The 14,431-nt window shown below is 36.4% G+C and overlaps 1 pseudogene; it reads left to right on the top strand.

Annotated features, from left to right (window-relative positions):
* The first annotated feature begins 5,069 nt into the window (after positions 1 to 5,069).
* On the top strand, positions 5,070 to 6,046 carry LOC120196916 (annotated as a pseudogene).
* Positions 6,047 to 14,431: the final 8,385 nt, after the last annotated feature.

Below are 14,431 nucleotides of genomic sequence, written 5' to 3'. Positions count from 1 at the left end.
TAGGGAAATTTCAGTTCAGTAAATGTTTTCAAGTTGATGTGACATCTTTGACTCGTATATCGAGACATATACGGGTTAAGGGTGTTACATTTATTGGTATCAGAGCTACAGGTTTAGCCGATTTTTGGCCTAAACCGAGCCTATATTATATCATAAATATGTACATGCCACTAGGATGTTAAAATTACTGATCTGGTATGGTCTGATGATTTTATTTAGGATGTTTCTCCTTACTAACATAATATTATGTGTTTGTGGTTAGATGTCGAATGAAGAGGGTTCTAGAAGAGCTACCGAACAGGAGGAGGTTTTTGAGGGAACCGATAGTGGAAGTAGTAATGAGGTTGCACATGAACCTCAGTAGTAGGGAGCACATGCATAACAGGGGATGCCGTCTTTAGATCAGGGGATTTTCTTGCAAGCTCTTGAAGCCTTTTTGGCAAGATATCAGCCAGCTGCTGCACTTTCCATTCCTACGCCTCCACCTCCTCCTCCAGTTCCGAGAATATCGGTTCCGAATGAATTAAAAAGTTTAGGAGCTACAAAATTTAAAGGCGAAGCAAATGAAGGCCTACTAGTGGCAGATATATGGTTGAATGATGTGAAAATAATGTTGGACAATATTCACTATTCCGAGGATGAAAGATTGGATGGAGTAGTTTCACTGTTACGAGGCCATACTCGTATATGGTGGACGAATGTGACAACATGTGTTCCTCCAGATCAGATCACGTGGCGATTCTTCTTAGAGGCCTTTCAGAATAAATATATCGGTGAGCAGTTTATTACCCAGATGAAGCAGGATTTCTTTAATCTAATTCAGGGTGGTAAATCTGTGTACGAGTATGAATGTGAGTTTAATAAACTTGCTCGCTATGCCTTGGAGATGATTCCCACTGAGAGAGATATATGTTATAAATTTATTCGAGGTCTTCATCCTAGACTTAGGGAACTTTTGTTGGCTGTGAACTTAACCACTTTTTAGGAAGTGGTGAACAAAGCAAAAGATTTGGAAATGGCGTAAAATGAGAATTTTTTGATAGAGCGAAGATGACAGACTAAAAGATCATGAGCATCATCCTCATCTCAATCTAAAAGAGATCGAGGTTCAGGATATCAGTACCAGAGTAAATAAAAAGTTGGTGCATCTAGTCGTAGAGGATCTGAGGCTAAGGAAAAAGGGCGTCAGGTACAGACAATGGCTACAAGATCTAGCAGATTAGCTCAGTCTCAGGGACAACACCCATTATGTGCACAGTGTGGAAAATATCATACTGGTGAATATAGAGTGGGATCAGGAGTTTGTTTTCGTTGTGGATACCCAATTCATTATCTCAGAGACTGCCCGATGGTAGGAGAGAGATCTGTTCAGACAGAGCGATCAGTGGTAATGCCTTAGAGAGGTGGTCGAGCTAGAGGTAGAGGGGGGATATTCAGAGACAGCCTCCCAGTCTGATGTTCGTGCTCCAGCGAGAATTTACAATATCAAGACTAATGAGGATCGTAACGATCCAGAGATCATAGCAGGTACTTTCTATCTTTATGATGAGCCTGCATTTGTTTTAATAGATTCGAGTTCTACGCATTCCTATGTTAGTTAGGAATTAGTTAAAAATAAGAATATTCTGTTAGAACCCATCAATAGTGATATGATAGCTATAAATCCATTGGGTCATAGTGCTAGAGTCACACGAATTAGTAGAAATTGTCCGATAAAGATTCAAGGGGTTGTATTCCCGACGAATCTTTTGGAGTTACCGTTTAATGAGTTTGAAATTATATTGGGCATGGATTGGTTATCTCGGCATTATGGTTGGGTAGATTGTTGCATGAAGCGATTATTTATAAAGGATGTGGCGGGTACAAAGATAATAGTAATTGGAGAAATAATGAGATCTTTTCCTAATGTAATATCAGCAGTGACGACATCGAAAATGATGGAAAAAGGTTGTACAACTTTCTTAGCAAATGAGATTGATACCCGGACATCTAAAATTCGATTGGAGGATATTCTGAAGGTTTAAGAATTTCTAGATGTATTTCCTGATGAATTATCTAGATTACCTCCTGATCGAGAAGTGGAATTTAAAATTGATATTTTCATGGGCACTGCACCTATTTCAATGACTCCATACAGGATAGCTCCAACGGAAATCAGAGAATTAAAGACGCAATTACAGGTGCTACTTGATAGAGGTTTTATTAGACCAAGTGTATCTCCATGGGGTGCACCGATACTTTTTATTAAAAAGAAAGATGGATCGATGAGATTATGTATTGATTATCGTAAACTGAATTAGGTGACATTGAAGAATAAATACCCTCTTCCAAGGATCGATGATATGTTTGATCAGCTTAAAGGTGCTTTAGTATTTTCTAAGATTGATCTTCGATCAGGGTATCATCAGCAAAAGATAAAGGAGGAAGATATTCCAAAGACGGCTTTCAGAACCCGATATGGTTATTATGAGTTTGTTGTGATACCGTTTGGACTGACCAATGCTCCAGCAGCATTTATGGATATGATGATTCGGGTGTTTCAGTCGTATTTGGATCAATTTGTGGTTGTATTCATTGATAATATTTTGGTGTATTCTAAGACTAAGGAGGAGCATGACACACATCTCTGTATCATACTACAGACATTACGAGATAAAAAGTTATATACTAAATTGTCAAAATGTGAATTTTGTTTGTCAGAGGTTGCCTTTCTGGGCCACGCAATTTTAGCAGAAAGAATTAGAGTGGATCCCAATAAGGTACAAGCGACAGTGGAGTAGAAACCTCCGCAAAATTTTTCGAAATTTTGAAGTTTCTTGGGATTAGCTAGATATTATCATAGATTTGTGAAGGATTTTTCAATAATTGCATCTCCACTTACTAAGTTACTTCGAAAGGATATACCATTTGTCTGGACTGAAAAGTGTCAAGAAAGATTTGATATGCTTAAAAGGATTCTGGCAGAGGCCCCGATGTTAGTACAACTAGAGTCAGGAAAAGATTACGTAATCTATAGTGATGCGTCTCATAATGGTTTGAGATGTGTTTTAATGCAAGAAGGTAAAGTGGTAGCCTATGCTTCAAGGCAGTTAAAGGCACACGAACGGAATTATCCGACACATGATTTGAAACTAGTAATTGTAGTGTTTGCTTTGAAGATATGGCGTCACTATTTGTATGGTGAGCGATGGTACATTTATACAGATAATAAGAGTTTAAAATATTTGCTCACTCAGAAAGAGTTAAATCTAAGGCAAAAGATATGAGTTGAACTTCACAAAGACTATGATTTGATTATTGATTATCATTCTGGGAAGGCTAATATGGTAGCTAACGCACTTAGCCGAAAAACCTTTCCTGCTATGAGAGCATTAGATGCACGACTATCAATAGACGAAAATGGTGCATTGGTTGCAGAATTGAGATTGAGACCTGCCCTAGTAGATCGAATCAGGGATCTTTAGAATAAAGATAAGAAGTGTCTAGATAGAATGGAGCAAGCAAAGAAAGGAGAAATGACAGATTTTGAAATTATGTCTGATGGATATTTGTATTATCGAAATCGAATTTGCATACTTGATGACGAAGAACTAAAGAAATATCTTCTTTCTGAGGCTCATTATAATCCTTTGACTATGCATCCAGGAGGAAATAAAATGTATCAACATTTAAAGAGTCGGTATTGGTGGGCAGGTATTAAAAGAGCTATCACTGAGTTTGTTTCTAAATGTCTAACCTGTCAGCAAGTAAAAGAACATCAAGTGCCTTCGTTGTTGCTGCAACCTATATCCATTCCTCAATGGAAATGGGAACGAGTTACCATGGATTTCGTAACAGGTTTACCTTTGACACCAATAAGAAAGATTCGATATGGGTGATAGTGGATATATTGACAAAGACAACACACTTTATCCCAATTCGAGAAGATTATTCTATAAACAAATATGCTGAATTTTATGTCAGAGAAATTGTACGACTTTATGGAGTACCCATTTTGATAGTTTCAAATAGAGATCCGAGATTCACTTCGAGATTTTGGAAGTCTTTGCATGAGGCATTAGGAACTCGATTAAATTTCAGCACAGCTTATCATCCTCAGACAGATGGTCAATCTGAGCGAACTATTCATATACTTGAAGACATGCTAAGGGCGTGTGTTATTGATTTCAAAGGATCATTGGAAAAGTAATTGCCTTTAGCAGAGTTTGCTTATAACAATAGTTATCAATCGAGTATCAAAATGGCTTCTTTTGAAGCATTATATGGAAGAAAATGTCGAACGCCACTGAATTGGTATGAATTAAAAGATCGAGATGTAATTGGTCCATATCTAATTAAGGAGATGGAAAACAAAGTGAAGATCATCCAAGATAATCTAAAGATAGCTGCAGATAGACATAAATCTTATGATGATTTAAAAAGAAAAGATATTGAATATCAAGTAGGTGATAAGGTATTTCTTAAAGTGTTACATTGGAAAAAGATTCTGAGATTTGGAAGAAAAGGAAAATCGAGTCCAAGATTTATTGGACTGTAGACACCCGTTTTTATCCGGGTCTACAAAAACAAATATATTATAATATTTATTTATTTATTTATTTATTATTATTATTTATTTTTTATTTTGCAAGGCCCGTATATAACCCCTAAAAATAGGAAACATAATCTACCAACCCACTAAACCACTAAACCCCATGTATTACACCACTACCCCACCTCTAATCACCCACCTACTCTACTACCTTTTATTTCTTCCTTTACGATCAATATCTCTCTCTCTCTCTCTCTCTCTCTCTCTCTCTCTCTCTGTTTCTCTCCTTCATTTCTCCCTTAAAAAAGCAGAACAAAGAAAACCCAAAGGGGGAGATACCAAAAAATCACTTCCCAACAACCAACTAAAAATAGTTGTTCTTCATTTTTTTTGTTTGGAACATGTTTCAGAGGTTTCGTCGTACAAATATCCTCCTTCGTTTCTAAAGAGTACACATCAATAAGGACTTTTTTAGATGGATTTTTTAGGTGTAGCTGTTGATCTTTGTGTCTTTAAAGTTGAGTAAAATGACGCGATGATGGCGGTGAGCTCAGCCTGCAAAGAAGGGACCAAGATAACAATGGACAACGGGAAGTACGTGCGGTACACGCCCGAGCAAGTTGAAGCTTTGGAGAACGTCTACCATAAGTGCCCCAAGCCAAGCTCTATGCGTCGCCAACAGCTCATTCGTGAGTGCCCTATCCTCTTCAACATCGAACCTAAATAGATCAAAGTTTGGTTCCAAAATCGCAGCCACCACGCTTACAACGACTACCAATGGGTCGATGATACCGTCGGTCTCATCCTTCACTCGGCCCTCCTCATCCCGTATTTCTGATGGAAATACAGCCACCGTCGTCACCATTCCAACACCAGTTCCCTTGAACGCGACGAAGTGTTGTCCCGAAGAAACGTAGCTCCATTAAATGGAGGGCGAAGTACCTCAACGATACACTAGGTCGATTCTTCTCAGTCACAATACAACCGACCCTCGGCTAGCCTCTTTACTTGATGTTCAACGTAGCAATCAGACCTTATAATGGATTTGCATGCCACTAAAATCCTTACGGCCCCATCTATAACGACCGCGAATGGCTGCAAATCTATGTATCCGATGTCGGTGTCCTCGTTGTCGCCTACAGGCTGTACCGTCTCGTCTTGGCTAAAGGGTTGGCTTGGGTTATTTGCGTTTATGGTGTTCCATTGCTCATTTTCAACGCCTTCCTCGTCATGATAACTTACTTGAAACACACTCACCCAGCATTGTCGCACTATGATTCGTCGGAGCGGGATTGGTTACGAGGTATGCTGGCAACCGTTGACCGTAATTACGGGATACTGAACAAGGTATTCCATAACATAACCGGAACTCACGTATCTCACCATTGGTTTTCGACGATGCCGTATTACCACGCAATGGAGGCTTCTACTCTTCACATCTTCTGCCATCTTCGAACCATGAAGAGGAGAAAGGTCAGGGAGCCAAGGGGGAAGGTTTATGCAGATTCAATATAGAGGATCTTAGCACACGAGGACCTTACTGCACTGTGAAGATATCTCCACTTGAGATGACTAAGGCTGAGATGGAGCAAGTGGAACAATATCCAGAGTTTGTACACTTTCTCGCCAGTTCAAAGCAATTGCCATGGAGCCAATTTCTATTCTTGAGCAGAAAAAAAAAACTGGTGAAAGAACTAATCCCTCTTCTCTACTTTTTTATTTATATGATGCCAATGGAATGTAAAAAGGAAATGAGAAAATGTTACTGCCAAAAAATTGATGGTTCTTCCATAAGAAATTTTCGGTATTTTATTGCTTGCTTCTGTAAAATCGAAGGGAAGAGGGACCCCTGTTTACAATTTGATTGGGGTTCTTATACCCATTTGTTCCAATCGACTAATATATATATATATATATATATAACTCATTTGATTTTCTGTTTGCATGGTACTGAGGAGGATTCGATTCCAACTAACTTGGTGAGCTAGATAGGCATAGAAATTACTGCAAGGAAAAACAAAGGAGCAGTGTTGAAGGACTGGTCGAAGTAGGCAAAGGTTAAAGCCGAAAGGGTTCATTACACGGCGGAATTCACGGTGGACTCTAACTTCGGGTAACCGGGAGCGATGGTGGTTCAAAAAGGAAAGAATGAAGCCTTGCTCGGGTTACAAAATTAAAGAGATGACTGGTAGTGGAATTTTTGCTGCCAATGGTGCTTCTGAAACTACTGCCACTAATTCCACTAACTAAACTGGAGTGCGCATGCATCAACGAGTAACAAATCGCCATGTTGCAGTTGACTTGGATTACCCAAATCAAAAAATGTTCCATCATTTGCCTCCAACACTTGACCCTGGTGTATATCTTGGTGCGGTAGAGAGAGCTACTTCATTAATCACGGACGATCTTTGGTATGGCATTTTTGTCGGAATAAACCCGGGGAATTTTATGATAACTTGGATTCTGTTGATTCACTTTTTGATTTTGTGTTGAAAGCTTATGCTGCCACATGGACGAACTACTTAACTATTTTGAAGTTATCTTTATGAAGCTTTTGAACTGTCATTTTGCCGTTTCCTTTTGAAACCTAGTCCATACCATAGGTTCATTATAATCTCCATGCCATTTTTTGTTTAAGGTTTAATCCGGTCACTGTTACGCATTTTTATTGACTTTTAGACGAATATGATTTGTGTTTTGCTTCATTCTTCATGTTCGATTAATTTTGCAATTGTTTTCAATTATTTATTTATTTTTTGCTATTTTTATTTTTTATTTAATTTTATTTTTTCCCTTAATTTATTTAATATTTATTTATTATTTCTTATCTAACATTTTCGATTTTTTTAGAAAAAATTTCAACCGATCAAAGGTAAGTAATTTGAATCGAATTTTAAAAATTTTAATTTTCGCAATTAAAGATAACCGACAAATTAATTGGTACCTAAAGGGCAGTTCAAGGGTGCTAATCCCTCCTTGACTGTAACCGACTCCCGAGCCCGACACATTTCTGGCAACGTAGTTCAGGTAAGACGGTGTTCGATCCACCTAAATGTTTAAAAATGATCGGTGGCGACTCTAACCAATTATTTCAAGTCGAAGCCCAATTTCGGACCCAACCGAAAGATGGTTCTGATAGCTTGGCGACTCCACTGGGGACAGGCAAGTGAGTCAAGCCGAAATTAATTTTCGATTGTCTTTTTATTCGAAAATGGTAAATTTAAATTTAAATTTATTTATTCGATTCCAATTATTTACCTTTGATTATTTTTTAAAATAAATAGTTGTATTGATATTTTCTTTCAATGATTTCAGATTTGAAAAACTTTCATCTTTGGCTCTATACTCGAGCTCCAAACCCTATTTAAGTGAGGGTGAAAGTGACGCCTTCATGTGAATTTATTCACCGCACAGGCCTAGCAAGTAGCTTTCGGGATTCATATATCTTATGTCTTCGTGTGAATTTATTCACCGCACAGACATAAGGGAATGCGTCCTCTCAAGTTTAACTTAGTTCACACAAGCTTGTAATAGGCTTAGGACTAAGGGTCTGGCAAGCCCAAGGGGGTACCAGCAAGGAGAACTCGAGTACCATTTTTGAACCAAAACCAGGAGACCATGGAGAATTAGAGCCCACCCCAAAATCTCATTTTAAAACCTAGGATGCCTGAATTATTTCTTGCTTCATTTTCTGTTCAAAGCATGCGAACTAGACAAATATGCTGTTAGGATTTGTTTAAAATTAGCATGCGGGATAGAGATCATGTCCGGGTAGGAATAATAAGCATGTGGGGTAGATATCATATGAGGTAAGATTTTTCATTTTGTTTTTGTTTTGATTTACCTCAGTAATTCTTTTTTATTTTTGTTCTCTTTTATTTTGTTTTCATCATTTGGATCATTTAAAAGAGGTGTTGATCCACCAACAACTTGTTTGTTAAACATGAATAATCTACATTAATGGACAAAGGGGTTATAATACAAAGAGATGAAAAGCTCAGAAGTCCAGCCATGGTCAAAGAATACTCAGGGGCAAAGGTTGCAGGGGCAAGACGAGGAAAATATTACTGACCTGGAGAATCCCTTCAAAAACAAAAAGAACAAGATGGTGAAACCCTAGCCAAGTTGGAGACCATTATTGACGAATTCAACAAGCAAGCTTCGGATAGCTCATATCAATGGAGGGCTCCAATGACGTTTGCTTTAGGAACAAGCTCAGCAGAGAATGAAAGTCGGAGATGCAGTTACTTGAGATTTTTTGGAGCAAGAAGCTCATCACTTGCACAGTTTAGCCAAAGGAGCTGGAACAGTTCGACAGGATATTCAACCGGTGACAGAAAAAAGACAGAAGACGAATCAATTTGTCAGAGGCTGTTCGGGATCTATACCATCAAAATGTTTTTTGTCTCTTTAGACGTAACACTTTTGTCCCAATAAGGATTATTTATAATAACAGACATATTTTTTGGATCAATGCCTCGAACATTGCATGCATCATGCATTTAAACATATTTTGCATTTTTTTATTTTCATTTCTTTACATTCGCATCAGCAATCTTCCCTTTGCACTATTACTAATAAATCACTTTGCAAATAACATCATTAGTAGAACCAAATATTATATCATCAACATAAATTTGAACTATTAATAAATCTTTACCTTTATGCTTTAAAAACAATGTAGTGTCAACCTTCCCTTTGGAAAAACCTTTCTCAATTAAAAAGTTTGAAAATCTTTCATACCAAGCTCTAGGAGCTTGTTTTAAACCATAAAGCATTTTTGTCAATTTAAGAACATGATTTGGAAATTTTAAATCTTCAAAACCTGGAGGTTGTTCCACATAAACTTCTTCCTTTATAAAACCATTTAAAAATGCACTTTTAACATCCATTTGGTATAATTTAAATTCATGAAAACATGCAAATGCTAATAACATTCTAATTGCTTCCATCCTAACTACGAGAGCATATGTTTCACTATAGTCTATGTCCTCTTCTTGAGTATACCCTTGAGCAACAAGTCTAGCCTTGTTTCTCACTATATTACCACTTTCATCAAGCTTATTCCTAAACACCCATCTAGTACCTATAGTAGATTTATTTACTAGGCCTTTCAACTAATGTCCATACTTTACTTCTCTCAAATTGATTTAACTCTTCTTGCATAGCCATAATCCAATGTTCATCTTTTAATGCTTCTTTAATATTCTTAGGCTCTATGCATGAGATAAATGCAACATAATTACAAATATTTCTAAGAGAAGATCGAGTTGTTACCCCTTTGGATGGATCACCTATAATCTCACCATCCTTGACATAGTTGTACTCTCTTGGGTAAGATACTTCCCTTTCTTCAATGGTTGGATTCTCGAGAGGATCTTGAGTTTCCTCATCTTTCGTTTCTTCCTTTGATGATGGTTCTTCAACGTCATGTTCAACGTCATTTATATTTATAATACCTACATCATCATTCAAACAAGAATCCTTCCTCAAAAGGGGATTATCATCAAAAACAACATGTATAGACTCTTCTACAAATAAAGTTCTTTTATTAATTACTCGATAAGCTTTAGAATTTAAGGAATAACCCAGAAAAATTCCTTCATCAATTTTAGCATCAATTTTCCAAGATTGTCTTTACCGTTGTTTAAAACAAAACATTTACATCCAAAAGGATAAAAATAGCTAATGTTAGGCTTTTTATTTTTGAAAATTTCATATGGAGTTTTCTTTAAGATTGGCCTAATCATTACTCGATTTACAACATAACAAGCAGTATTTGTGGCTTCCGCCAAAAAATATTTTGGCAAATTTGTTTTCACAAAGCATGGTTCTAGCCATTTCTTCTGAAGTTCGATTTTTCCTCTCAACAACTCCATTTTGTTGAGGGGTTCTAGGTGCTAAAATATTATGGCTAATACCATTAGAATTACAAAAATCAGTAAATCCAAGATTTTCAAATTCAGTTCCATGATCACTCCTAACACTAGTTATAGAGTAACCTTTTTCGTTTTTGGATTACTTTTGAAACGTGATGAATTTTTCTAATGCTTCATCTTTAGTACTTAAGAATAGAACCCAAGTATATCTAGAATAGTCATCTACTAAGACAAATGCATATTGTTTTCCACCCAAGCTAGTAGTCCTAGTTAGCCCAAAAAGATCTATATGGATCAATTGTAATACTCTACTAGTTGATACATCATTAATGGATTTAAAAGAAATTCGCTTTTGTTTTCCTTTAGCACAAGCATCACAGATTTTATCATTATCAAATTTAAGCTTAGGCAACCCTCGAACTAAATTTCCTTGAATTAGCCGTTGCAAAACACTCATACTAGCATGTCCTAGTCTCCTGTGCCATAACCAACTATCATGCTCATCCTTAGCAACTAGGCATAAATTAGTCATATCAATAGAGTCTAAATGCACCATGTATATATTTCCTTTTCTATGACCAACAAGCATAATCCGATTAGTGCAATGTCAATAACTTTATAACCATTAGTTTCAAATATGACATTGAATCATTTATCACTTAATTGACTAATACTTAAGAGATTATGCTTTAATCCATTCACATATAAAACATTTTTAATTTGTATGAAAGAGGTATTACCTATGGTACATATACCTTCGATGTGACCTTTTGAATTATCACCAAAAATCACTTCTCCTCCATTTTTGGGTCCATATTCATTAGTTTCCAAAATATTAGTCCCCTTAGGTATCCATTTGTGTAGGATATCTTTATCTTTAGTAGTAATGAGTCCTTTAGGAACCCATATACTTCTAACAATTTTTCCATTAGAGGTTCTTCGGGGACCTCTATGATTTTAGTTTTTAAAACTTTTTCTAACAAAGTTGGATTTTGAATTTTCTCCATTTTTAAAACGTTTTGTTCCAACTTTATCAAAAGAAGCTTTAAGATCATCAATTTTCTTTTGATGATCATCATTGACCTTTGAAAGTAAATTTTGCAAATCCGAATTTTTCTTTTCAAATTCTTCTAGTTTGATTTGCGAATCTTTGATTTTACTTTCAAAATCATTGTTGGTCTTGGATATGAGCTTATTTTCAATTTTCAATTTTGAGACATCATTTTTATATTTTAAAAACAATTTCTCATAATCCGAAGTCAACCCATTATATTCCTCTAATAACTCATCATAAGATAAATCATCTAATTCAGATGAGTTAGAGGTTACCTTAGAATCTTCCCCGAATGCCATCAAGCACAAGTTTGCTACTTCTTGTTCCTCTTCATCTGAACCCTCTTCATCGCTCCATGTAGCCACATGAGCCTTGTGCTTATTCTTTGATTGACCCTTTCTTTTCAATTGTAGGCAATCATATTTGGCATGCCCCGACTTTTTGCATTCATAGCAAATGATAGGGTCATTCTCTTTTTGGTTTATTTTTGAGACCTTCATTTCGTTTGAATTTTCTCCCTCGGTAAGGTCTCATCATTTTTCTGAACCGTTTTGGAAAACAATGCCATTTTCTCGTCATCGTCATCTTCATCTGAATCACTCTCATCTTTTGTGGATTTGAGAGCAACTCCAATGTTTTTCTTTTTCTCATTCTCCTTTGGTATCTCATCAATCTTCTCGAGGTCCACCTCATCTTCAAGCATCATTTCATGAGTGAGGAGGGAACCAATTAGCTCTTCAAGAGTTAAGGATTTTAGGTTCTTAGCCTCGATGATTGCCGTCTTCTTGGGTTGCCACGATTTTGGAAGTGAGTAAACTAACTTCCTCACAAGCTTTTCGTTTGGAATGATCACTCCATATGATTTGAGACCATTAACAATCGTTGAGAATCTATCCATCATAGCTTTGATATCTTCATTTGGTTTCATCCTGAAATTTTCATAGCTATGTGTTAGAAGACTAATTTTAGATTCTTTTACCTCGTCGGTGCCTTCATGAGTGACTTGTAGTTTATCCCATATTTCTTTGGCGGTTGTACAAGATGAAACTCTTCCATATTCATCTGGTCCAAGAGCACAAAATATGATATGGATTGCTTTCGAGTTGAGCTGGAACATTCTTGTCTCTCCTTCACTCCACAATCTCGGATGAGTGAGAGGCTTAATATATCCGTCTTCTACAACATTCCATGCTCCCATGTCACCTGCTTGAATGAAATACATCATCATATTCTTCCAATAGGCATAGTTAGCTCCATTGAAGAAAGGAGGCTTGTTGACAGGCATCGAATCGAGACCGAAGTTGACATTTGAAATAGAGGCCATTGATTACTTGATAATCGATGTAACTCTTCCCGAATCGACTCAACAGGCGATTAAACCTTCAAATAAGTGAGGCTCTGATACCAATTATTGAGTTAATCGATCGACGGAATCGGCCAAGAGGGGGGTGAATTGTCAAATAAAAATTTTTGTGGAAGCTTTGCAGAAAATTGAAAAGATTTGCACAATGATTTAGAGTGGTTCGACTTTCTCAACCAAAGTCTACGTCCACTACCTTAGCTATCCACATTAAGGATTTACCACAAATTCAATAATTTGTCTTTCTTTTGAGGACAAAGAGTAACCTTACAAATCCCTCAATAATTATACCTCAAATTCTTGAGAACACTCTCTCCCAAAGAGAATAATACAAACTTTGCAAACTTACAAGAAAATCCTCACAAGACAAGATGTTTCTACAATTCTAGAACAAAGAAAAGAACACTCAAAAATGAATACAATTGAGTATAAATAGTGTTCTTGAAAGTAAAATGAATATTGAATGAAAAATAGGCTTGAAATGCTCAAACTTTAGGTTTGATGCTTTCTCTTTGATTCTCTCTTGATTCTTGTTGATTGTTGTTTCTTGTTATTGATCAATGGCTTCTAATCTTGTTTTAAATACACCTTCAAATGATTCTGAACGTTGGGGATGGTTAGTGAAGTCAATATAGCCGTTTAAGTGTGAAAACAATTAATAAACTCAGTTGGGAGTGTCAGTGCATCGATGCATACCCATGGTACATCGGTGCATCAGTGTAAAATTCAAATATTTTGACCGTTGGACCCTTAGTGCATCGGTGCACTAAGAGTGCATCGATGCATCAAGTGTATTCGATGTATCAAAATCGCCAGAGTGCATCGATGCATCAAATGCATTCGATATTTTCATAAAATCCCCAGTGCATCGATGCATGGTGTGTGCATCGATGCATGAAATGCATTCGATGTTCAATTTATTCCATGGTGTATCGATGCATGGATTGGTGCATCGGTGCATCACTTTGAAAAATTGATTTTAGGCTTGGTTTTGGTTCAAAATACTTTGTGAAAATTGTTTCAAAAATATATTAAGTATAAAACACAATTTTACACTTTTAGTAAGGTTTGAAATTGATCTTGAAAGACTTGGAGTAATAATTTGATATTCGATTAATTAAATCGAATATACTTAGAAAATCACTTGTAAAATCTTAAAATTCATTTAAACTTAATTTGTTATATCGAAAGATCAAAAATGTTTTCAACAGAAGTTTTGTCTCTCTTGAAACACTGATCTCTGAATATGTTTCTCTTGAAACAAAATTTTGCCTCCCTGGAGACAGTTTCTCTTGAAACACAAAAAAATCTTTGAAATCGTTTCTATTGAAACACAAAAAAAACCTTTGAAGTCGTTTCTCTTGAAAAAAAAACCTTTGAAAATGTTTCTCTTGAAACACAAAGACCTTCGAGTTCGACTACGCTCAGCTCCGAGACACATCATTTGCAGCATAACTCAAAGACGAAAAGAGTTATTTGTCATCAAACCTACGATTTCAACTTCACAACGAAGTATATCGTACCCAAAAGATTAACTTAACTTCACGACGAAGCAGTCATCTGTGACACAACAATAAAAAACTTGATTCATTCAGGTCAAATTTCAG

Source organism: Hibiscus syriacus, unplaced genomic scaffold (assembly GCF_006381635.1).
Source record: "Hibiscus syriacus cultivar Baekdansim isolate YM2019G1 unplaced genomic scaffold, ASM638163v2 tig00117034_pilon, whole genome shotgun sequence".
Classification (NCBI taxonomy): Eukaryota; Viridiplantae; Streptophyta; class Magnoliopsida; order Malvales; family Malvaceae; genus Hibiscus; species Hibiscus syriacus.
The sequence above is the reverse complement of the archived record's forward strand: the minus strand, read 5'-3'. Positions and strand labels throughout refer to the sequence as shown.